Raw genomic sequence first — 22977 nt, forward strand, 5'->3', positions numbered from 1 at the left:
CAAAAGACCACCCTTCCCCCTTTCCTAGAATATTGTCCCGTGGGTTCAGCGCTCTGGCTTTCTCTCCGCTGTGGACAGAAACAGGAGCGCTGCAGGTGAGTTTTGGCTTCACAGAGCTAAGCCGAGAAAAACCTTGCATCTTTCCTTACCCAGGAACTCAAACAAATGGATGGGGAGAGGAGAGGGAGGGAGAAGCCTTAGTCAGAGCCCTGAAGCAGAAGTGAAGCGGCAATTAAGTTCCTAAAGGAACGAGGAAGGTCGTTTTCATTAAACCAGCCCCCACCATCACTTAAGACTCCCTGCAGGCATAAAAAGCTAGTGGGACCTCCTGTGACAAGGGCTGCCCCAAACGGCCATTCCTGCCCTGAGCCCTTTCATCTGCCCCCTTTGCTCCTCTTAGACTTCAAAACTTGTTTTCACACCTCATGTGCCTCTCCAGGAGAGAAAAGTCTCTCCGGGACGTGGCTGCAGCAACACGTGCACATTTCCACCCCAGAGGCAACAGCTCTTAAACCATTAGGAAGCACTGTATCAAAAAACCCCCTTTAACAGCGGGGCAGGGCAAGGGATTGCCCCCGAGAGCCAGCCGAGGCCACCAGGAGCCAGCCCAGCACTCGCCAGCCTGCTTGCCAGCCCCACAGCGGCCGCTTTAGCCGGGCTCCCTGCAGCGGGCCCTTGGCCGCCGCTACATCACGCTTCGTCACCATGGTCGAACGCCGCGTCCGCGTCCCTAGTTGCACCGCTGCCATGGCGGAGCCGGGCGCAGGCACCGCAGCTCCCCAGCGGATGGGCAAAAAGCGGTGGCTGCGCTGCCTCCATAGCGCTGGGTAAGCCCGGCAATGCCATTCCCTCACCGCCGGGGAGCACAGGAGGCAGCAGGGGGCGCGCAAGGACCCGTGATGCCCGCCTCCGTCCTGCGGGAGGCGGAAGGGCTTCTCCAGCCTCTGGGTCCTCCGCGGGGCCCCTCCGGCCTCCGACGGGTCCCCCGGGCCTCTGTGGGGCCTCTCCCTAAAGGGAGACGAGCCCGTCCCCCTCCACGGCCGTCCAGGCCTCGGCTCGGGGCTTTCTGGGAGGGAAAGCTCCTCACCTGGCCGGAGGCAGGCCGGCACAGGCCCGGCCCAAGCGGGGAGGAGGCGGCGGAGGGCTGGGCGGCCGCTACCGCCTCCCTCAGGCAGCGCCAAGATGGCACCGCGCATGCGCGCGCCCCGCCACCTCCCCGTCCCTCCCCTCCATTTCGCAGGGGCGGGGGCGCTCCCCGGCAGCCAATAGGGAGGCGGCGCCGGGCTCGCGGGCCGGGCGCCCTTCCGCCGCGTGCCGGCGCGAGGCCTCTGTGGCCATGGCTGCTGGGGGCCCTCGGCGCCCTCCTCGCCGCCGCCCCGCGCCGCCCGAGGGTCTCGCCGCCGCCCGAGAGGCCGCCGCCCAGGTCAGCGAGCCGCCCCGCCGCCTCCGGGCTGCCCGAGGGCCTCGCCCCGTCCCATCGCCCCATCGTCCAAGCCCGTCGCCCGCGGCCTGCCCCGGCTGTGGGGGCTGCGGAACCCCCCCGGGGCCCGCTTGCGGGGAGCGGGAGCCTCGGCCCCACCGCCTCGGCCTGAGGGGCTTGAGCCGTTAGCCGCTCTGCGGGCTGGGGCGCAGGGGGGTGTCTCGCCCTGGGGTTCCCGCCACGCTGCTGGGCTGGGCTCGGCCTCTCTGCCCGCCCAGAGCCCCCCCTGCGGGGCGGCGGGGCTCGGCGTGGGCTCGCAGGGGTTCCAGCAGGGTTCGTGGGCATAACAGTTTAAAAGAAATTATTTTGTGTAAGAAAGACCAAAGAATTCTTGCAAGAATCCTTGCCGTCTGTCACGGCATTTTGGGAGGCAAGCAGAGGAAAAAACCAGCCGGGAACAACCTTTGTGCTCCATTCCCAAAGTACAGAGTTTTACTGGATTTTATCGTTGTTATCAACTGATCTAGTATTTGGACTTAGGCTTAATAAGAAAGGGTGCAGCCGAGAATCGTTTCAAAACCTAGTTCACGCGCACTGATATAGCCGTGAGTTATTGAAGTGGGTGTATGCATGAGTTGCTTTCCCACCTTTTCTTTCCTGTCCTACTTAGTCTTTTCTTTGCAACTGGGTGTAGTGACTGATGGATGGCTTAGGAATCGCTGGTACGCTGCTTTCCTTGAGGAAAGAGGGAAACGTGACATATTAACTTCCGCGAGTTTTTGGTGATGGGAACAAATGTCAAAGGTTAGAAAGCGTTAACAGAATGAGGCAGAGAGGCCTAATATGCTGTAGTGGGATAATTAGCTCTGTGTGAGTGGTCCGTTTGGGGGGTGTCGGTGGGGGATGCTCAGCGGTGGCAGTTGGGTGTGTGTGCCTGAGATGATGCCAGGGGCGCTCGGAGGGGGAAACCTTTGGGCTATGAAAAGTAACTTTGGAAGTTTGGGTCCTGTGAAGGGGAGTCAGCCTGGCAGAAGCTGAAGGAAGTTCCAAACCACTGTTCTGTGTGTTCTTTCCTCAGCATTTGTACACCTGCGGACGATCCTGCTGAGACTGCAGCAAAAAAGAGGAGGACAGGTATCGCATGTTACAGAAGTATTTAATATGCCTGATCTTTCTTAGGTTTCACCTACCTTAGAAAACTCTGGCTTCTGTACTTCTTTTGACTTGAAAAGTGAAATTGAAAGTTCACTTTTTTAATACTGCTGTTTTTCTGTGCAGATATCAAATGGCTAGACGTTTGCTGCCCAGAGCCATCTGAGGGAGATCTTATGACCAGGTAGAGTCTCTTTTAATCGTGGTTCTTGTTTCTTTTGGCTCTGTATGCGTGTCTCTTTCCGTCCCTGTTCTTCTCCCCACTTGAAACACTAGCGCTCTATTTAGCTGTGCGGCACTGTTGTGTGCTTAAATTGTCAGTGGTTCACCTAAGCTTGAGGGGAGAGAAGGAAAGAAAGGAACTGAGAGAGTAGGATGGGTTCAAGTAAAAGGAACGTTTTCTTGCCTTTTTTTGTGGCTTTAACTACCAAGGGAAGTCATTTGACAAAGCTTGTGATGCCTACTCTTACCACGCTGGACTGAAAGTGGAGAATACCGTGAGAGTCTGTAGTAGGTCTCCCTCCTGGAAAAGGGGGTCTTTGGTGACAAGGCAAATTCTTGTTTTTGAAGAAGGCACATGTATACGGACAACTTTAATGTCTGTGCATGTGTTTGCTCTTCAGAGTCTGCCTGGTTTTACTGATAATTCCCTCCAAATGGGGACAGTCACTCTCTTGACTAGCCTACAGAAGGCAAGTAAATATCCTGTAGGTGTCCCATTTGTAGTTCCCTGTGCTGGTCTTAGTTTCCGTAAGCTAACTCGATTTGGCTGCGGGTAGAGTTGCAGACGTTCATGTTATACCTTGCAGTATAAGCCCTGGCACGCAGCCTTTATCCCCAGTAGATCCCAGAGCACTTGACAGAGGAAGTGCTGGTTGCTTCCCTGTTTTCCAAAGAATGAAACTGATCAAGAGAAACCAAAGGAGTCTTGCACAGGTAGATGGGAAGGAATTTACAAAGCTCCCAGCGCTTCATTCTATCCCAGTCTTGCTGCTCCGAAAGAATCATGCTGGAAGCTGAGAGGATGTTGTCACACATGTGCAACCGGGGCTCCAGCCAGCAGGAGCCTTGAAAAAGCATTTCTTATCCCGAAGGTGAATTCTTGAGAATTCCGTGGGAAAGTACAGGTACACAGCTCACTGCTCTCTCTCTTTCTCTCCCCCTCTCCTCGCAGGGGCTCCCCACCAGCAGAAGAGTCTCTGGAACAGGACAGAGCAGTGAAACAAGCTGTTGCAGGGGTAAGCTTGTGATATTCATTATTTTGGTTTTTAGGAAAATTTAGCTATTGGTGATGAGAAATTTTTGCGCTCCTCACTTTCAGTACTTACTCAACAATATCTCTATTTGTGCGGGTCGTTTTCCCCAAGGAAAGCGGGAACATGATTTGTTGAGTAGCACTATCACAAAGGGTTTCCCGCTATTTTTCTTCTTCCCCTTTAATGAGCTGGGTACAGCCTCAAAGCCTTTACCGCACAGGCTTAGTTACCTGCAAAGCTGGCCTGTGGTGTCTTTAGTCGTGTCTTGTTTTGTGAGATAGGAAGTACATCTCTTTGACTTTCATCCCTGGTCAGGATTGAGATCAAAATTAAATTTTAGTCATGGAAATCAGAAATAGTAATCTCAATCTCAACTTGCTGCCTACACGTGGAGGCTTTGCTGGGGTTCTTAATGCTGCTCCAAGGCAAACTAACTTTCTGGCTCTCTTGCCTCCGTTTAGTTTGAGTGCAGCACTCCATGGGTGCGCAGTTGGAATGCAGTCCTCGACAAAAAGTAACTTTGGAGTTTGCTGGTTGGCTGTGTGTACAAAAGCCCTTCCAGATTTAGACCTGAGCAAGATCTTCTGTACTATCCCCTAGAAAAAAATCTGTGCTGGATTGCTAGCTTGACGTCCTTTTGTCTAACAGGAACAGCATGGAGCTCAGACCTCAGAAGATGGGTTATCCCGAGTACCTCTGGCACCTGCTGGGGCCCAAAAGTCACCCGCCCTTGATGCGGAAGAAAAGAAACTCCCAAGGCTGCAGAAAAGAGCAGGCGGCTTTACTCCGCTCACAGAGGTACCGTAGCTGACAGGCTGTTGGACAAAACTGAAGGCTGTGAAACAGCTGCAAGGAACCCCATTTGTTATAGGTGGTTCTTCAGGCTTTTTGAAATCTGAAGAACTTGGGTTTAACCTGTTAGGGAGTGTCTGCGGCTGTGACTTCCCGGTGCAAAGGTCAGCACTAAAGCTGGTTTGAAGGATTTACAGGATTTAAGCATCTTATGCTCCACGCACTCCTTCAGTTGCGCTCTAACCTAAGGGTTTGTGGGGCTTCTGTTACTCGGGCAAAAATGAGTCTGGGTTTAGCAGCAGTCTCCCAGAGCAGTGCTAACCTATTTCCTACAGTTATATGGGATCTGCCTCTCAACCTGTCCTACCATGAAGATAGAACTTGAAAGAGAAGCTTTTCCTGATCCCTGGTGTTGCCTTGCTTGTGGGGGACCTGAGCATCCTGCGTGCTTACGTCCTCAGGATCTCACCGAGCCGTGGATGCACACTGGGCATGGTTACGCTGCGTGTAGCAGTGGTCACAGGAGTTCACTTAGTTACGCTATGCAACAGGGAGGGGGAGTTGAGGTTCCCCTGCTTGTCTGAATTTTGGCTGCTTTTGTTCTTGGGAGTTGCAGTCTAACTGAGCGCCCCCTTTTTTGCCTCTTGAGGATTGACTTGGAAAGGGCTAGCAAGTCCAGAGTTTACAAAGTCTGCGGGGTGATGCTCAGTACAAGGAAAACCAGGGGTTTTCTTATCCTGCTAGCCCACGTTCAACCGAGAAGAAGATGCTCTTGCAGTTCAGAGTATTTTATACTAGCAGACCTAGTGGTTTATTTGCATTCCTTAGGCAGACTTAGATAGAAACGTCCAAATTGCAACCAGTTGCATGCACAGCCTGGGCTCCCGATTGCCTGACTGCAGTGTAGCTGCCTCAGTTTCCCCCTTTGCTGGTGCTTCAGGTCCCTTGAAGTTCCCCCCACCCTCACATTCTTTCAGGCTCCTGACTCAGCTGCCTTGGCATGGAGAATGCCTGCTGCGGTTGGCTTAAACCTCAGCGTTGCGAGGGCTGCAGCACCACATGGGAAAGGCGTTTGCTGTGTGTTTGCCAGTCCCTGCGTTTTATCTCAGCTTCCTTGGCGAAAACAAATTGAGGCAAACCTGGGCCCTAAAGTTCTAGGTTAAGATGCTGAAACCAACCAAGCAATAAAAAAGGGGCGCTTGCTAACCTAGCCGAAACCCAGCAAAGGCGGTTGCTCTGTCACCTGAGCTTCATTTCCAGGCCGTGTTTGAGTTGAAAGCTGCCCACAGGTTGGCATGCTCGATGCTCTGTTTCACAAGTCCTTCCCCATTTAATTGTTCATTTCAGGCCATGGAGAGAGAGGTCATTGCCGCATTAGGCAAAGGTGAGCCGGATGAGATCATGAGCAGTGTCTTCAAACTAAGGGTCACGCGCAAGGACATCCGCACCCTAAGGAACCTTTGCTGGCTAAACGATGAGGTAAAAGTAGCTGCAGCACAGGGATCTTCTAACGGAGCGTTTATTTCAAAATACCCCTTCAGGGTGTACAGAAGTCTTTGCAAAGTTATTTGATGAGCTGCACTGCAGAGCCCAGAAATCTCTGCACAGTTCTTATTTTAGGTACTGAAGGGTCCAGTGCTTCTGGCAGTTCCTTTACTTGTCTTGTGCAGCTTCCAGGAGTTAGTGTAGGTTCTTGGAGTGGGTGGCAGGTGTTTTTACCAAAGTGCAGTTTGACAAACAACTGTAACCAAGTGCGAAATTCTCACAACAAAAGCTGACAGCTGAGGCTGGAGTTCTCTCAGCTGCGTACTTCAGGGTGGCCAGAAAAGAGACGTTGCTGTGCTTTTCATTTGGTAAGCTAGTGTCTTATTTTACATCTCAAGCTTCCTCTTTATGGTACAGGTCATTAATTTCTACATGGGCCTTGTGATGGAAAGAAGTAAGAAAGAAGGATATCCATCAGTCCACGCTTTTAGTTCATTCTTTTATGAAAAACTTACTTCTGGGGGCTACGAAGCCGTAGGAAGATGGACCAGGCGTGTGGATCTCTTCCACAAGGACATCATCTTAGTGCCCATTAACTTGCGCTTGCACTGGACACTAGCGGTGAGTCAAACGGGCTTGTTATTTAGAGTTGGGTGGGGAGAAAAAGCCAGCAAGAAAAATCATTGAGGTTTGTGCAGCAGAAGGTTGCGCTTTGTCTAACAGTCACCTTTTAATAACAGGTCATCGACACCAGAAAGAAGACGGTCAAATACTACGACTCCCTGGGACAAGAAGGGGACCAGATTTGTGAGACTTTGCTGTAAGTAACCGCTCAGTCAGTGCTGTTGTGTTGTGAATTAGGAGAAGGGTTTTGGATTTTGCCCCTGTGACACGGCTGCAAGTTTTCCCATTTCTTGTGGATTACAAAGCAGAAATCTTGGATTCGCTTGCTGCGAGTTGTCTGACAGTGACTCCTTATCTAGTCTCACGTCGTCCCCTCCAGCCAGTGTCTTGGATGCCTGGCTTCTGCCACCTTCCCCCTATATCCCAGACAAAGACATGGTAGCCCCGTGGCACAGGGGCACCAACTGCGTTAGTGATCGATAAAACCGGGCTGTTGACGAAAGGGAAGCGTTTCAGGGAAGAAGTGTTTCAAGATGCCACTGGGTGTTCTTTGTCATTCTGACGTTCTCGCTCAAGACAGGTACCGTGTAGCAAGCTTTTCCAGCTGTGTCGGCTGGCACGCACACCTCTCCAATGGAACGGGGACAGGTTTTCCTGTTGTGCCAGCAGGCATCCTTAGAAGTCTCTGCCACTGATGCAGAAGGAGTAAAAACCCTTAATGCAACAGCTTTGTAGCCCAAGAGCAAGGAGAGCGGCCCCTCAGAGAGAAACCAAGCGTTGGTTTAGTGCGGTGCTCTCCTGACCAGTTAACAGCAGCTGCCTGGGAAAGGGTATAAGAACAGGTCTGCATCCAGTCCTTTTTTCCAGCAAGTGGTGGCCTGGAAACTTCCTCGGCCAGAGGTACTGGCCCAAAAGCTTTTGTATTTGTTCTTCCGGAGGTGCACGCAGTCTGTGGGATTCAGGCACAGGGTGGAATGACGACATGAGGGTTCCTCGCTTGGTTTTTCTGTTCTTCCTCTGAAAACATGTGATTTGGGGTTTTTTGACCTCTACTAAGCAATGAACTTAGGCTTTTGTGGAAGCCTCTGTTGGAATTGTTGGTCTCATTGCTGGTCACTAGCTCACAGCCTCTCACAGTGTTTGTAAATTCAAGATTTGGATTTTTCCTCCCAATGCCTTAAATCAGCTGCTCTGAGGATCCTCTGACACTTTACTCTCCTGCCATTCGTCTTCCTGGGATCTTTCAGCAGCTGTATTTTTCTCGGACTAAATTACAGCGATGAAGAGTGATTTTTCTTTTGTTTTAAACAGCAAATACCTGCAAGAAGAAAGCCGCGAAAAAAGAAATGTGAAGCTGAATGCTTCAGAGTGGACTATTCACAGCATGGAGCCCCATGTGAGCGAACACTACTTGCACTTGAAATGTGAACTAGAACTCCTTGTCACAGAGCTCTTAACGCTTTCTCATAAGGCCAGGACTTTAGAGAACAGCCATAAGCATCTTCTTCTGGTACCACATCGGGCTGCAAGAGGACCAGGAAACCATGCTGGGATGAAATCTCAGCAGATGAATTTTCGGATGAAATCTTTGAGCAGTGCCTCTCCTTGCTGGCTGAATACTTTGTTGGGTTTTTTTTTTTTAATTCCTCTGCCACGTGAAGGTGAATTTGGCTTTGCCCCCATTTCACAAGTCAAATTTCAAGTCTCTTTAGCAGTTGTCAGAGCACGTAGGCTTCTGGTTTGCAGCCCAAATCCTGGCACGTGACAAAGCAAGGGGTTGAGCTGATGTTTCTCAACAAGTTAATAATGAAAAGCAGCACCTAAAGACTCGATTTAAGGAACGTCACTTCAGAAAGACACAGTACAAACCTCAAGACACCTTGCAGGGAGGAAGCCTGCTGTCCCTTATCAGCCTGCGAGGAATTTGGATTGTAACATCCGAGCGCAGGAAGCCGAGGGGAGGGATGATGTGCAGTTCCTGGGGTGTGTTCCTTGTGTTGGGGAGCGGTTATTGGGGATGGTGCAAGTTCAGGAGTGTCTGGTTAGGGTATTTTTGGTAATGGGTGCTACTTCCAAGTTGCTTTTCCTTGAAGGTAGAGGCAAATTCTCCATCTTCTTTGCATTCGTTAGGAAATCCCTCAGCAATCGAATGGAAGCGACTGCGGTGTGTTTACCTGCAAATACGCAGACTACATCTCGAGAGACAGACCGATGACCTTTACACAGGTGAGTGAAGGTTCTAAACAGCTCCAGCTTCTTCCGCACAGAGCCAAGAGCCAGGGAAGTTACGCAGCGGCTGAGGTGTCTGCTCCCAGTGAGATCCCGCTTGGGGGAGATACCGCAGCCAGTGGGTTTGTGGGATCTGGCCTTTGGATCTTTGGGAGAAATGGGTCTCAGCCTCTGACCAATGAAGACACTGGTTCTTTTCCAAGGCAGTGCTCTTCTGTGAAAGTGCTTGTAAGCTGTTGTGTAGTCAAGGAGATCTGGTTTTGGTGGCATGTCACCCTCTTAGGAGCTGTGTGGGTGAAAGCCAGGCTGTACCCGAAGGGCAAGTGTTGACAGTTCTTAAAAGGAACTTCACAGTAAAGAATTAACTGGGTGTTTCTGCGTATTTTGTGTCTCTTTCTGCCATGAGGTGTATTTCATGGATTTTCTTTTCTTTTCAGACCCACATGCCTTACTTCCGTAAGAAGATGGTGTGGGAAATCCTCCACCAAGAGCTGCTGTGAGACCCGCACTACAGGAGTAACCCTTCTTCTAGTTATTTTTCTCATACCTTATTGTTGGACGTTTTTCTCTGTAGGTTAAGGAAAGAGTTTTTCTCTGTAGGTTAAGGAAAGAGTTTTTCTCTGTAGGTTAAGGAAAGAGTTTTTCTCTGTAGGTTAAGAAGTAGTGGTTAAGATTATTTGCCCCCCCACCTGCCCCTATTTTGGAGACAGTAACTCTCTTTGAAATTAGCTAACACAAGGTTAAGTGCAAGCTGGAAAGGTTGGTGTCACCTGGCCAAGGGAAGGTTAAGAAGAAATGCTGTGAACTTCCATCGCAGAGAGGGCTGCTCCCACCTCGCAGCGCACGTGGCCACCTTATGGACGAATGGGACTCATCTGGTGGTGGCAAGAGTTGCATGAGCTGAACTTCTCTCACAGCACACGTGGTCACGTTATGGACAAATGGGACTCCTCTGGTGGTGGCAACAGTGGTGTGAGCTGAACTTCTCATCCCAACAACAAGGTGCTGAACTACTGTTTCCTCCAAGAGAGTTTTCTTCTGTTTCTGGAATAATCTACCATCTACTTGATGCCTACAAGTGGATTTGTGATGACCATCGGAAGAAAGCATTTACCATCTTTTGATTTGGGAGAGAAACCCCTGTGGTTGGGGTTGGTTTGGTCTTTTTCTGTCTCCAGGGAGTTTTATAATGTGAAAAGAGAAGTATTTATTTATTTTTATTAAAATAAATATTTAAATTATTTGAAGAGCCTTACTGGAATGAAACTTGATCTGGTAATGAGAGTGATTTTTTATTTTTTTTGTTTGGTCATTGAAGAAAAGGTTGACATCAATGTGGGTTTTAGCTCACTCACAGTCTCTGGAGGAAGACGACTCTGGCCAGGCTGGGTATCAGAGCACCAGAACCTCCAAGCGATTGTCCCAAAATCCTGAAGGGACAACCAGGACGTTGTTCAGCAGTGAGAATCCCAGTAACAGACAAGTAGGAGATTATTGCTGCTCTGCCGCAGGCGCTGCCTCCAGCCGTCTGTCCAATGAAGAGCTTGTGTCGATCCTCGCTCTGTTACGCTCAGACCCAGCTAGATCAGTTTAAACATGGTGTTTCCCCCTTTCTTTCTTTTTTTTTCCCCCCCTCTAGCTTACACTCCAGAGCTGGAGTGGGATTTCAGGTCTTTCCTTGACCATCGCAGAGGAAAAATTGCCCAAGAGGTGGTTTGGAAGCCACGTGTTGGAACGCTTGTATAAATGACCGTGTGGTGTTGTCTCTGTAATGGCAGTTACCATCATGGGAGGCGATTCCTGCCCAGTGATGTGGTCTCTCCTCTCCTCAGCTTTGGGGGAAAGATGCTGATTTTGGGGCCATGCCCTCTGTCGCCGTGGGTGGGATCAGCCTTCCCGGTGCTGCTCCTCGCCTGAAGGTCTGCTCTCCTGGGCCGGCTGACGCGGTGGTTTGGCTGTGGTGTGGGTCAGCAGCCACATCGCTCTCTGCTTTCAAACTGATGAGCTTAATCCGTCCCCAAATCAGAGGAGATTCTCCAAAGGAAGAACTATTGCAAAGGCAATGTGTCGTGGTTTGTCCCTCCAGGAGATACTTCATCTTCCCGGGCTCCCGGAGGACGTGGAAGATTTTAGCTGTTTATTACCGCTAGGACGCAGTAGCTGAATGCTCGAACTGTCCTTTCCCCTTCCCTTCGGTTCTCGCTGTCTGGGGGCTGCAGTTTTGAGGCTGACCCTGTGCTCTGCTGAGTACAAAAGCAGAATTTGGGGTTTTTTTTGGGGAAAAAACCCCAATGAACCAGAAAACAAGCCCTGCAGAGGGGGGAGTGGGGTAAGGACACTACCCAGGTCCTCCTGGGACATCCCTGTTAAGCAGAGGGGGCTCGGGGGTGTGATGGAAGGAGCAGGGTGATGCTGCTGTGAACACCTTACCTGGTGCCTTCTCTGTCCTCTCCGCGACCCGCAAAGGACTGGTGTGGAGTAAACCCCGTCGGGGGACACCTGCTGCTGGTCGCATGGCAGCGCTTGTGGCTGCTGAAAGTCTCTGTGTATGAGGGGGTGGGGAAATTGTACGCGTAGCAGCCCCCGTCCCCTCTGTCTACAGGGTCACCTCCTGGGCTCTGGCCCTTCAGCTGGGGCTCGTGTCCTTGTGCCCCCAGGAGGTTCTCTGAGACCAGCCCCTGGGGAGGAACAGCCTGTTCACACTGTGCTCTGCGTGAGCAGTTGTGTGGGAGCTGGGCCTCGCTTCTCCTTAGGAAATGGCCTTTTGGAGGTGACGAGCTTGCTCTTTCCCGTGCTGATGGGCGAGCGCGTGTGCGGTGTGAGTAATGCCCTGGGGCCCTCGGCAGGGTTGTGGGGGGACACACATCATTGGGCTTCGCACACTTCTGACGCTGCCAAGAGTTGGGGGTGTTCATCCTGGAGAAGAGAAGGCTCCGGGGAGATCTTAGAGCCCCTTCCAGTCCCTAAAGGGGCTCCAAGAGAGCTGGGGAGGGACTCTGGATCAGGGAGGGGAGCCATGGGATAAGAGGGAACGGTTTCAAACTGAAAGAGGGGAGATTTAGATCAGATATGAGGAAGCAATTCTTTGTGTGAGGGTGGTGAGACACAGGAAGAGGTTGCCCAGGGAGGTTGTAGATGCCCCATCCCTGGAGGTGTTCAAGGCCAGGCTGGATGGGGCTTGGAGTAACCTGGTCTGGTGGAAGTTGTCCCTGCCCGTGACAGCAGAGTTGGAATGGTAATTTTGCAATTCACTTCTGAGTATTTGCACATGCCAAACCCCCTGCAAGCGCTGTTAATGTGTAAGATTTGTCTGAGGTGACACGATTTTGTTGCAACTTTCCTCTGTAACTCTTTTCCAATGTCTTTTTTTGCCAGAAGGAAAGGGAAAGGGAAGAAGAAATAGAAGGGGAAGAGGGAAGGGAAGAGGGGTAGGGAAGTCCTGTAGACTAATAAAATGTGGTACAGTGCCAGCAAATAAGGGCAAATAAAAAAATCTGAAAATACCAGAGATCCCGTTCCAGAGTACATTTCAAGGGAAATGCCCATTAGCAACAGCATCCAGGCCCGGTAATAATCACAGCTTTGGGAGTCGGGGGGGGAATCAATATCAACTAAGTGGGCTTAGTATTCTCCTCTACCCATTACGCACAGCAGCATGTAAAACATCCTCTCCCGCAGAACGCCAGCTTTAATGGGGGAGGAAAACATCACTTTTAATTTGGCAGCAGCGCTGACATTCGCATGAAGAACTTGCAGAGTGTCCTTTTTCTCCGTGCCTTTTCATTCTTTGCTCACTTCCTACAGGGAAGGGACCTGCAATCTGAATCTCATCCTTTGGGAGCTGCTCATGAACCCGGTGTGCAACCCTGCATGGTAAAAACATTCCCAGGCTTTTGGCCACACAAGAACTAGCACTGCGCTCTCGTCAGAGATTGCTTACTTAGCTTACAGCAGCCCACCCCTGCAACATCAAAGGTCTCGCGGCAAGAGCCAGACCCCAGAGATGCCACAGAAATCACCATCTCCACCCCTGGACCCAAGCAGATACAGGGCAAGTACCAACAGCAGGAATTCCTGATGACCATCACTCTGGCCATCCACCACCAGCCACCCCACGGAAAGGGCCAGCTGGCCACCTCACCCAGAGGCGTACAAACCAGGCAGACTCCTTTCAGGTGCATTTTCAGGCAGAGCAGACAGAGAGCACAGAGCTCTCAAGCTAAAACACCACTCTGCAATCAAGAGAGAGCGCAAAAAGCTCCCAGAAATTGAGAGTTTCACTTCACAGCCTGGAAAACCAGACAGATAATGGTGCTGAGAGGGAGAGAGATTAGACAGGGAGTTCCAAAGGGAGCACGGGGCAGCTTAACCTGCACAGGGACTGCCACTTCCCATCACACAAAGACCTTTGAAAAGCAGCATTTCCCTGGCACTTTCACCTTAAAAACGCTACATGCACATGAACACGTGCCTCCAGGAAGAGATTTCAGCCAAACATACATTTCCACCTCCCAGGTTTTCCCAGCAAGTTGAATGTTTCCACCATGTGAAGGATTGCAAAACAAGTTTTCCATAGAGCAGAGCAATCAAGAAACAAGAACTTCCTCCCACACCAATCACAAGCTTGTCGCCATCCTTAGTTGGTGAAACTGTGACCCAAGCACACTCGGCCAAAGCACAAAAAACCCTTCCCGATTTCACAAGGGCAAGGAGGTAGAATCGCTGTCACCTCAAAGGTACTCAAGGGCAATTTGCATCCATGCATGGTTACACATACATATCTGTAACATATGGTTACACATACATTAGCCATCTTTTTTCTCTTGGATTTCAAGGAAAAAGTAAAATGGGATGGAAGCTGGCTTGCTTTCTAACATCTAGAGGGATGGACGGAATGGAGCCCAGGGAGACAGGCAGTCGGGGCAGAGCAGCCTGCGCAGGGAATCCTCCCGGTTTCACTTGGGCACAGCAAGGCTCTTGGAAAAACACACAGACACCTGCCCCTTTGACAAGCCTCACTTTGCCCTAAGACACTGCACACAAACAACAAACTGCACTCTTCAAACTGCTCCGACAACCAGTCCCAAATCTTCTTGTCCCTCCTCACATAAAATCAGAGAATCATTTAGCTTGGAAAAGACCCTTGGGATCATCAAGTCCAACCATCAACCCCACTCTACAAAGTTCTCCCTTACACCATATCCCTTAACACCACATCTAAATGAGTCTGAAACACATTCAGGGATGGTGACTCCACCACCTCCCTCGGCACCCTATTCCAGTGTCTGACCACTCTTTCTCTGAAGAATTTTTTCCTAATGTCCAGCCTAAACCTACCCTGCTGCAGCTTGAACCCATTCCCTGCCTTCCTTCCCTGCCCCACCAATTTGACTTTTTCTCTTGGAGAGGCAACAAGAACCCTTACAGATGCTTTGACACAAATGCAGAAATGGCAACAGCTGACAGAGAAGTGCAAAACACGTGCTAAGGCAACCAAGAAAGCTTGGAAACAAAGCCAAGGCTCCCCAAGGGTTATGTTCTGGGCTCATCCCAAGCAAGCGCAGCTGGCAACTTGGAAACCTGCCATCCTCATGCCCACGATTGCCTGACAGAAGGCTCCAAAACCAAAGTGCGCAGGCAACTCATACCGAAACCCAGCAAAAGGATCGAGAGCGGCTGCCTAGCAAAGGCAAGTTTCTGGGGCGGAAGAAAATACAGGAGGCAGAATGCAACACAAACCCCAACAAGAGCTGCAGGGCATCTCCACAGTTGAAAGGCATCTCTTGACAGAAGGCAGCTGTCAACAGCTGTCTCTTCCCTCTCCTTCCTGCCAAGAGGAGGAAAGGAAAGAGAGGAAGGAAGGAAGGAGGAGGGAGAGAAGGAAGGGAAGAAGAGGAAGGAAATCAGGCTCACCCATTGCAAAGCTATAGCCACCCATGCTGAAGGGAGCACTGTATGAGACGGACTGCAAATTCCCCGACGAGGGGCAGAAGGCCCTCCAAGCCTTCAATGGAAGGCCTCAAACACCCACAAGGAAAGAAATAATGCAGGCCTGGCCTTCAAAGAACTCAGAAGGCTAATGCTTCTGGCCCCTGAAAGCGTGGCAGACCTGTCTTGTGAAGACAGGATAGTTCTGCCACTCGTGTGGTGAGCTTGCTAGTTCTCAAGGCCATTGTGTCCGAGGAGTGACCTTTGCTTCATTAGCCGCCAAATGCATAGGAAAGCGCACACCCCCGCACATGCTGATGAAGATTAGAGACATCATGCTCAACATGTAGGACTATGGCACTCCTCTCTCCACCCAAATCATGCTACACATCACCTGGGAGAAGGGAGAAACCTGACACAAGGTTGTCCTTGGCAAGGGGGGTGGACCATGCTAATGCAGCAGACATCAAAGGGGAAAATAAGAGCCCCTAGCGGGGATCAAAGGAGAAACAAAAGAAGATACTGCCCGGCAAGATTCTTCCCAAGAAAGAACACCATACCTGGGAAGATTTTTCCAAGAAAGAAGAAGATTATGCCTGGGAAGATTCCCTGAAAAAGACGCTGCAACCAGCACCGGCCATCTCTTCACCTCTGGCTTTTGCTCTGGCTTTGCAAGTGGTTTTGGAGCTGAAAAATCTCTGGCATTTCAGGCTCATCATGATTTGACTCATTGGGAAGCAAGGAGAAGGGGAAGGAGGGAAGGGGAAGGAGGGAAGGGAGGGCCAGGGAAAAAGCTGTTGTAGTTGCTTTGTCAGCACGAGTAGCAAGAAAGACATGCAGAGCAACAAACAGAGCAAGCCTCTCGCTTTGTTCATCAACAAACTCAATCCTTAGGCACAGTCTAAAATGTTTAGCATCTATAGATCATGGGCCTGGGCTCAGAAGTGTAATAAATAGCCAGATCCCTTAAACAGAAATGGCACTTATTTTATTATAGGGACAAAGTCAATAAAGCAAAAGCACAGGGCTGGGTGCATGACTCAAGTCTCTCAAGGCATGAGAGCCATACCGAGTTATTACCACTACCACATTACTACATACTACTACATACATTACCACTAGAGTTATTTCCTCAATTTGTGTCCATGTGGAGGAGAAATGTTCATTTTGTGAAAAATAGTGAAGGTATTGTTGGCTTTCGCCACAATAACAAGGCTATAAATCTTTGACTTATAAGGATAACTAACCTTTAGTAAATTAGTAAACATGAGAAACCTCAAAGATAACAACTAACAGCAGCTATGAAGAAAAACATCATGAAGAAAAACATCCAAGAGAAACAAAAGAGAACTTCTCCAAAAGACCCCACAAATGATTAACAGAAGGAAACAGATGCATGGGAGAAGGGAGTTGATGATAATCGATCCTACCAGAAGGAAACACATGCATGGGAAAAGGGAACTGAAGATCATCTATCCTCAGAAACAACTGCCAGAAGGAAATGCACAAATAGAAGAGAAAAAGGACAAATAACAATCAATCATCATAAACAATTACTCTGCCTAAAAGAGTGAATACGTATGCAATATTCAATGTATATAAGACGTGGGTGAAGTATTAGCTGGTGTGCCTCTGACTTGAGTCATGCACCCAGCGCTGTGCTTTTGCTTTATTGACTTTGTCCCTATCATAAAATAAGTGCCATTTCTGTTTAAGAGATCTGGCTGTTTATTACACTTTCCTTCCCCAATACCACCTTGGAAATCACCCTGCTTAACTCCCACACCCAATTCACTACTGCTACTGTGGGTATTCACAGCAGCAAAGGAGAGCTTGATTTCCCACAGCTTCCACCCCTACTCTCTTTGGCACGACACAAGCCTTGGGCTCATCTCTTCTACCTGCTTCCTGAGTCTTCCTCATCACAGAAGAAGTATGAGAGCTTTCAAATGCGAGTCTTCTTTGCCAATGTGCACAGAAGCAGCATCACATCTCTGGTTCGTGAGAAAAAAGCTTCGTCTTCATGACAGGAATAAAAGATGCAAGTGGAGCTTTGCTGTGAAAACTGGTTCTACAGAAAAGAATACCTCTGTGAGCTCCTGAGCCCCTCTGCCTTTAAGGTCTTCAAGCCCACAGCCAGCAGGGAGAGGGCCATGCTGTCAACTCTCTTTTCACACCTTGCCTTGCTCCCACCTGGAGCCATGGAGTGGACTGGCAGGTAGCCAGCACAGGCTCCTGGAGACCAGGGCTTGCAGCAAACCAGGGAACACACTCAGCTCACGCTCTTGGGCCACCTCAGGGACTTCATAGCAAGTTTGCTCCGTGCATAAGTAAAAACATCAGGGCTTTTGGGTCGGGTTTGCTTTTGGGGGGTTATTTTGGGGTGAGTTGCTTTTTTCTTTTATTTGCTACATCACCTCTCTCCCTCTTAGAGCAAAACAAGCCACACTGTTCCATCGCTTAGTCCTGTATTTTCATATGCTTCCAGTTCTCTCTTTTTTAACACTCTCCCAGCTTTATTGTGCTCAGAGACACAATACGAAACCCCATTCGGCACCGTGGCCATAGGGGCTAGAATGAAACAGCACTCATTCATTCACAGCTGAGGCAGTTGCAGATAAATTGCTAACAGGCTGAGGAGCAGCAAGGTGCAAAAAGGCAGTTCTGAACACACACAGGCAGGAGGGCTGCTGCACTTGGGCAGCTCTTTCCATCCAGTCACTTGTCAGAGCAGAACCGCCCCAAGGGAAAACTGCCCTGCTTCAGCGATTTGCGGAGAAAAAGGGGATCCATTTGCTCACCATTAGAATGTCATTCCCAGTACTCAACATTGCAGGACTCCTACTAACTACAGCCTTCAGTGCATTTTCATTAACTAACGGCCCAAAACAGGGCAGCAGGGATCAGTTGAGCTTCTCACAGGAGGTCTGGAGTATGCATCTGTATGAGTTGCAAATTTGACCTAACTCCTCTTTACTTCAGACACCATCAGCAGCAACTGACACAATTTCTATCAGAATCGGGCAGTCTGGATCAGGTCTTAAGACATACAGGGCCTGACTCCTTCCAAATATGTCATTAGGAAACGCTCCAACTCAGAACTTCAATCACAATTGCGCAGTGGGAAGGGCGCTGGAAGAGCCCATAAAGATCTTTTCAGGACCTGTCCAACTAAGGCTCTGAAAGCCTTGACTTAAGGGACTTAACTTTCCAAACTATTAGCACCTACTGCAAAGTTTTAAATTCCCTGAGAACAGCTGAATCCTCAGGGCCTGCACAACTTGCTTAGAAAGCCAAAGTTTATCTTCTCATTTCCAAGGCAATTCATCAGTCTTTTTTCCCAACTTCTTATGCAACCAATCAAAGCAGCTCTTCTGGTAAAGCCTGTTCTCAAATACTCTTTTAGACTCAGGAAAAAGCAGATTGACTGCCTACCACCTCATTTCTGAGAAATACTTGGTGGCAGTATAGCCATACTGCAAGCAGCTCCTAACTTTATTCTGGTCTAGGGCTCCTAAAACTCAGGAACCTATTCAGAAAGTGAACTGATGGCAATTTGACACACTCTCAGCAAAACTAAGCCATCAGACTAAGTTTCAATGAAATCCAGCCCAAAGTGTAATTCCTGTGTTTAACAGTTAAAATCATTGATTTTCATGGCAATATACACGACTAGAAATTGCAAACAAGCTCATTGGATGCAATTGGACATTCCCTACAACACAAGCAAACAAGCCTTTCCCTCTAACAACTCTATTTAAGATATAATGCATGCTTGATCCCCGGGGAGAGAACACAAATTTCTGCTTCCTACTGGAGTTAGTCTTTCTTATAAGGTCATTCTATTGCTACATATTACTCGGGACCTAAAGCAGTAATTCACCGACTTTTCTCCAAGGCCTGTTCTTTGAAGAGAAAGGCCATTTTAGATGATGCGGGCACGTATGCTTAACCGCAGAGCCAGACACCCTGCAAAGGGGGCAGACGCCAGCGAGGTTCCGCAGTGGTACAGACTCCAAGTGATGGGAACACAGGGGCTGCCGCCCTTCCCACTCTGTCGCTCTCCACAACGAAATGTCTCCATGTGAAAAATAGCGAAGGTATTGTTGGCCTTCGCCATAATAACAAGGCTATAAATCTTTGACTTATAAGGATAACTAACCTTTAGTAAATTAGGAAACATGAGAAACCTCAAAGATAACAACTAACAGCAACTATGAAGAAAAACATCATGAAGAAAAACATCCGAGAGAAACAAAAGAGAACTTCTCCAAAAGACTCCACAAGTGATTAACAGAAGGAAACAGATGCATAGGAGAAGGGAGCTGATCCTACCAGAAGGAAACAGATGCATGGGAAAAGGGAACTGAAGATTCAGAAGGAAACGCACAAATAAAAGGGAAAAAGGACTAATAATAATCAATCATTATCAACAATTACTCTGTCTAAAAGAGTGAATACGTATGCAATATTGAATGTATATAAGACATGGTTGAAGTGTTAGCTGGTGTGCCTCTGACTTGAGTCATGCACCCAGCGCTGTGCTTTTGCTTTATTGACTTTGTCCCTATCATAAAATAAGTGCCATTTCTGTTTAAGGGATCTGGCTATTTGTTACACTCCATAAATTGCCACAATTCCCAAAGTTTCACACAATGGCCACGGGCATTCAGTCCCCTCTCTCACAGCCCACCTGGTCTCGTCACCGCCAGCGGATGCCGCAAAATGCTTTCGGGATCCAAATGCCTTCTCAGCCTTCCACCTTAGACCAGCACCCAGAAACAAACCACAGGCGGACTCCAGTAGGGACTTTGGCAACTTTATCATTCATACAATGGTGCAAGGCAGCAGAAAAGAAAGATCATTTGATAAATATAGAAAAAAATCACCCGATAATCAATCAATAAATAATAAAATAAAGATAGAACAAATAATGTTCAAGTTAGCTGGCCTAACTCTGAAGTTCGCCCTGCGCTCAGCAGGAGGAGGGATGAACAGAGCTCTCTGCCAGCCTGAATTATTCCTTTTTGATCAGAACTCTGCAGGAACTGAGCGCTTCTTGAGGGTAGCCTGTTGGTGTCCAATACAGAATCACACCTCCAGTATCAACTCTCTGCTACAGCTAATAACAAAATCTCACCAAGTATTTAGTCGTGTCAGTTTTTATTGGCACAGAACAAGCTTTGCAGAACCATGCCAGTTTTGTCCCTGGGAAATGACCTCTTGTCTCATGTTCCCAGAAGTGTTAAGGTGTGTATGTGTGTGCGTGGGTGTCTGCACCCACGTGCACATGCTGACATTCCACAGACCCCACGTGATCCCTCCTGGGAAGATTTCAATAGCTGAATGCTCCCGAATCAAAGCGTACTGAAGCTAAATCAAAAAGACCATTAAACCAAATCACTGTCATAACTACAACTCAATCTAACAACTCAATCTTAAAACGTGAAGGAAAATAAAAAGATTGGTAAATCAAGAGCAGAAAAAAATGTAAATAATACTGCCTTACTGGTAGTATTGTTGTTTCAAGGGAAACAGGGATTGTCAACAGCATCCATGTCCAGTAAGAATCATAGCTTTGGGAGTGTGAGGGGGAATCAATATCGACTGAGTGGGCTTAGTATTCTGCTATTCACATCACGCACAGCAGCACATAAAACATCCTGTCCCGCAGAGCGCCAGTTTTCATGGGGGAGGAAAACAACACTTTGCCTTGTGCAGCAGAGCTGACATTAGCATTGACAAATTTCAGACAGTCCTTTTTCCCCGTGCGTTTTCATTCCTTGCTCACTCCCTACAGTGTTACGACTGCAACTTTACCCACTTGGTATTTGACAGAAATACCAGTTGCTCTCACTGAATCACAGAGCACACTTTCATCGCTACGCAACAGAACTCCTCAGCCTGCAACTAACTGAGAACCACCCGTTTGAAAAACCCTGCGACTTCAGTAAGGTTTCATGTGCACATCCAACAGCAGAACCACGGCCTGCATGAAAAACTCCTGTGAGTTTCTCTTCAGGGTACCTGTCTGCTATGTGTAAAGCATCCATCTGTAGCTATAGGGATCATCAAATACCAAAACTCAAACTCAATATTCTGAGCTGAGCAACACTGTGCTGCAAGTAGTTTAAGAGAAAGTTAACATATTTGTAATTTTGACTTCAGGTCTATTTCCAAAGCGGTTTAATAACTTGCTCTACTTGAGCTACCAATAAAAAGAAAAACCAAAACAAAACCTGGCAATTTTCTGTCTGTACTTAGCTATGTGGTGGCACTCAAGCAAGAAGGCTTAGCTTTCAGTTGACATGATTCTAACCCAATCACACTAGCCTTCATGAAGCGCAAAACAAAAGGGGCAAAAGGGTAACGCGTAAAGAGGAAAACAATAGTACAAACTTTGGGGACTAGATCCATTACCACAGCTCAAGAATGCCAGACCCAGAAAGGAAAAGAAAAAAAGAAGGTGAAAAAGTGACTCCATAAAAAGCAATCGGCATGCCACGGGGGGGAACTGCAAGGACTTCAGCTACCCCTGTATGCCGGGAAGAAACGGGTAAAATTCGATTTTTAGAAAGCTTTCACTCCTAACAAGCATTCGTTGTCAAAACTAAAAGAGACATGCCCTGTGAAGACAGGATAGTTCTGCCACTCGTGTGGTGAGCTTGCTAGTTCTCAAGGCCATTGTGTCCGAGAAGTGACCTTTGCTTCATTAGCCGCCAAATGCATAGGAAAGCGCACACCCCCGCATATGCTGATGAAGATTAGAGACATCATGCTCAACATGTAGGACTATGGCACTCCTCTCTCCACCCAAATCATGCTACACATCACCTGGGAGAAGGGAGAAACCTGACACAAGGCTGTCCTTGGCAAGAAGGGTGGACCATGCTAATGCAGCAGACATCAAAGGGGAAAATAAGTGCCCCTAGCGGGGATCAAAGGAGAAACAAAAGAAGATACTGCCTGGCAAGATTCTTCCCAAGAAAGAAGATTATGCCTGGGAAGATTCCCTGAAAAAGACACTGCAACCAGCACCGGCCATCTCTTCATCTCTGGCTTTTGCTCTGGCTTTGCCTTTCTCTATCCCCCACTTTCTCTTTGCTCTTAGAGTTCTTGAGTAACCACCTTAAGGACCACCTTCAGTAACGCTTGCCATAAGTTCTCCTATGCCTGGTGCTAAGGAACACAATGCATACCTCACCATTTGCCAGCGTTTCTCATATACCTAACCAATTCTCTGGACTTGTTAAGACCTATACTAATCATTTGGGGCAGCTAATAAATGGTTCTAGATGGACCTTGAGATTTACCTCACCTTAGTCCGCACTGTTGGCAATTTACAAACCTGAAGTCACTTACCCCACCTCTTTCCTGGGAGTGGCACGTGACAAGCACTCCAGCATTTGGGAAATCCTTCCTTTCTGCTCCTTGGCTCTCTCATCATCCTCACAGCTTGTCCCTTCAGCAGCAGCCGCCTTGCTCTCCCTGCTGGAAGCAGGGCACTCCACATCACTCTTAGCTGCACTCCATTTGATGGGCTTCCACTGCCAGGCAGGACCAACGGAGATTGGGAGGCAGTTCTGGGGGCTGCACTTCACTGCCACGCAGAGCAAGCCATGGATGTCATTTCTAGACCAGCTGGGCAGCACTGACAAGGCAGACCATCCCAGAAGCAAGTGAGCAGCACTCCACGAAAACATCGCCAGGCTTTTGGCCACACAAGAACTAGCACTGTGCTCTTGTCAGAGATTGCTTACTTAGCTTACAGCAGCCCACCCCTGCAACATCAAAGGTCTCGCAGCAAGAGCCAGACCCCAGAGATGCCACAGAAATCACCATCTCCACCCCTGGACCCAAGCAGATACAGGACAAGTACCAACAGCAGGAATTCCTGATGACCATCACTCTGGCCATCCACCACCAGCCACCCCACGGAAAGGGCCAGCTGGCCACCTCACCCAGAGGCGTACAAACCAGGCAGACTCCTTTCAGGTGCATTTTCAGGCAGAGCAGACAGAGAGCACACAGCTCTCAAGCTAAAACACCACTCTGCAATCAAGAGAGAGCGCAAAAAGCTCCCAGAAATTG

The 22977-nt window shown here is 48.9% G+C and overlaps 1 protein-coding gene across 1 annotated transcript in view; it reads right to left on the reverse strand.

Annotated features, from left to right (window-relative positions):
- The window catches only part of LOC128906121 (tektin-3-like), a 59187-nt gene extending 36863 nt beyond the window's left edge, over positions 1 to 22324 (reverse strand). The window contains exon 1 of the mRNA XM_054192984.1: positions 22249 to 22324. The gene's annotated coding sequence lies outside the window, so the exon portion shown is untranslated. The remainder of the gene's footprint in view (positions 1 to 22248) is intronic.
- Between the last annotated feature and the right edge of the window lie 653 nt (positions 22325 to 22977).

Source organism: Rissa tridactyla, chromosome 2 (assembly GCF_028500815.1).
Source record: "Rissa tridactyla isolate bRisTri1 chromosome 2, bRisTri1.patW.cur.20221130, whole genome shotgun sequence".
Classification (NCBI taxonomy): domain Eukaryota; kingdom Metazoa; phylum Chordata; class Aves; order Charadriiformes; family Laridae; genus Rissa; species Rissa tridactyla.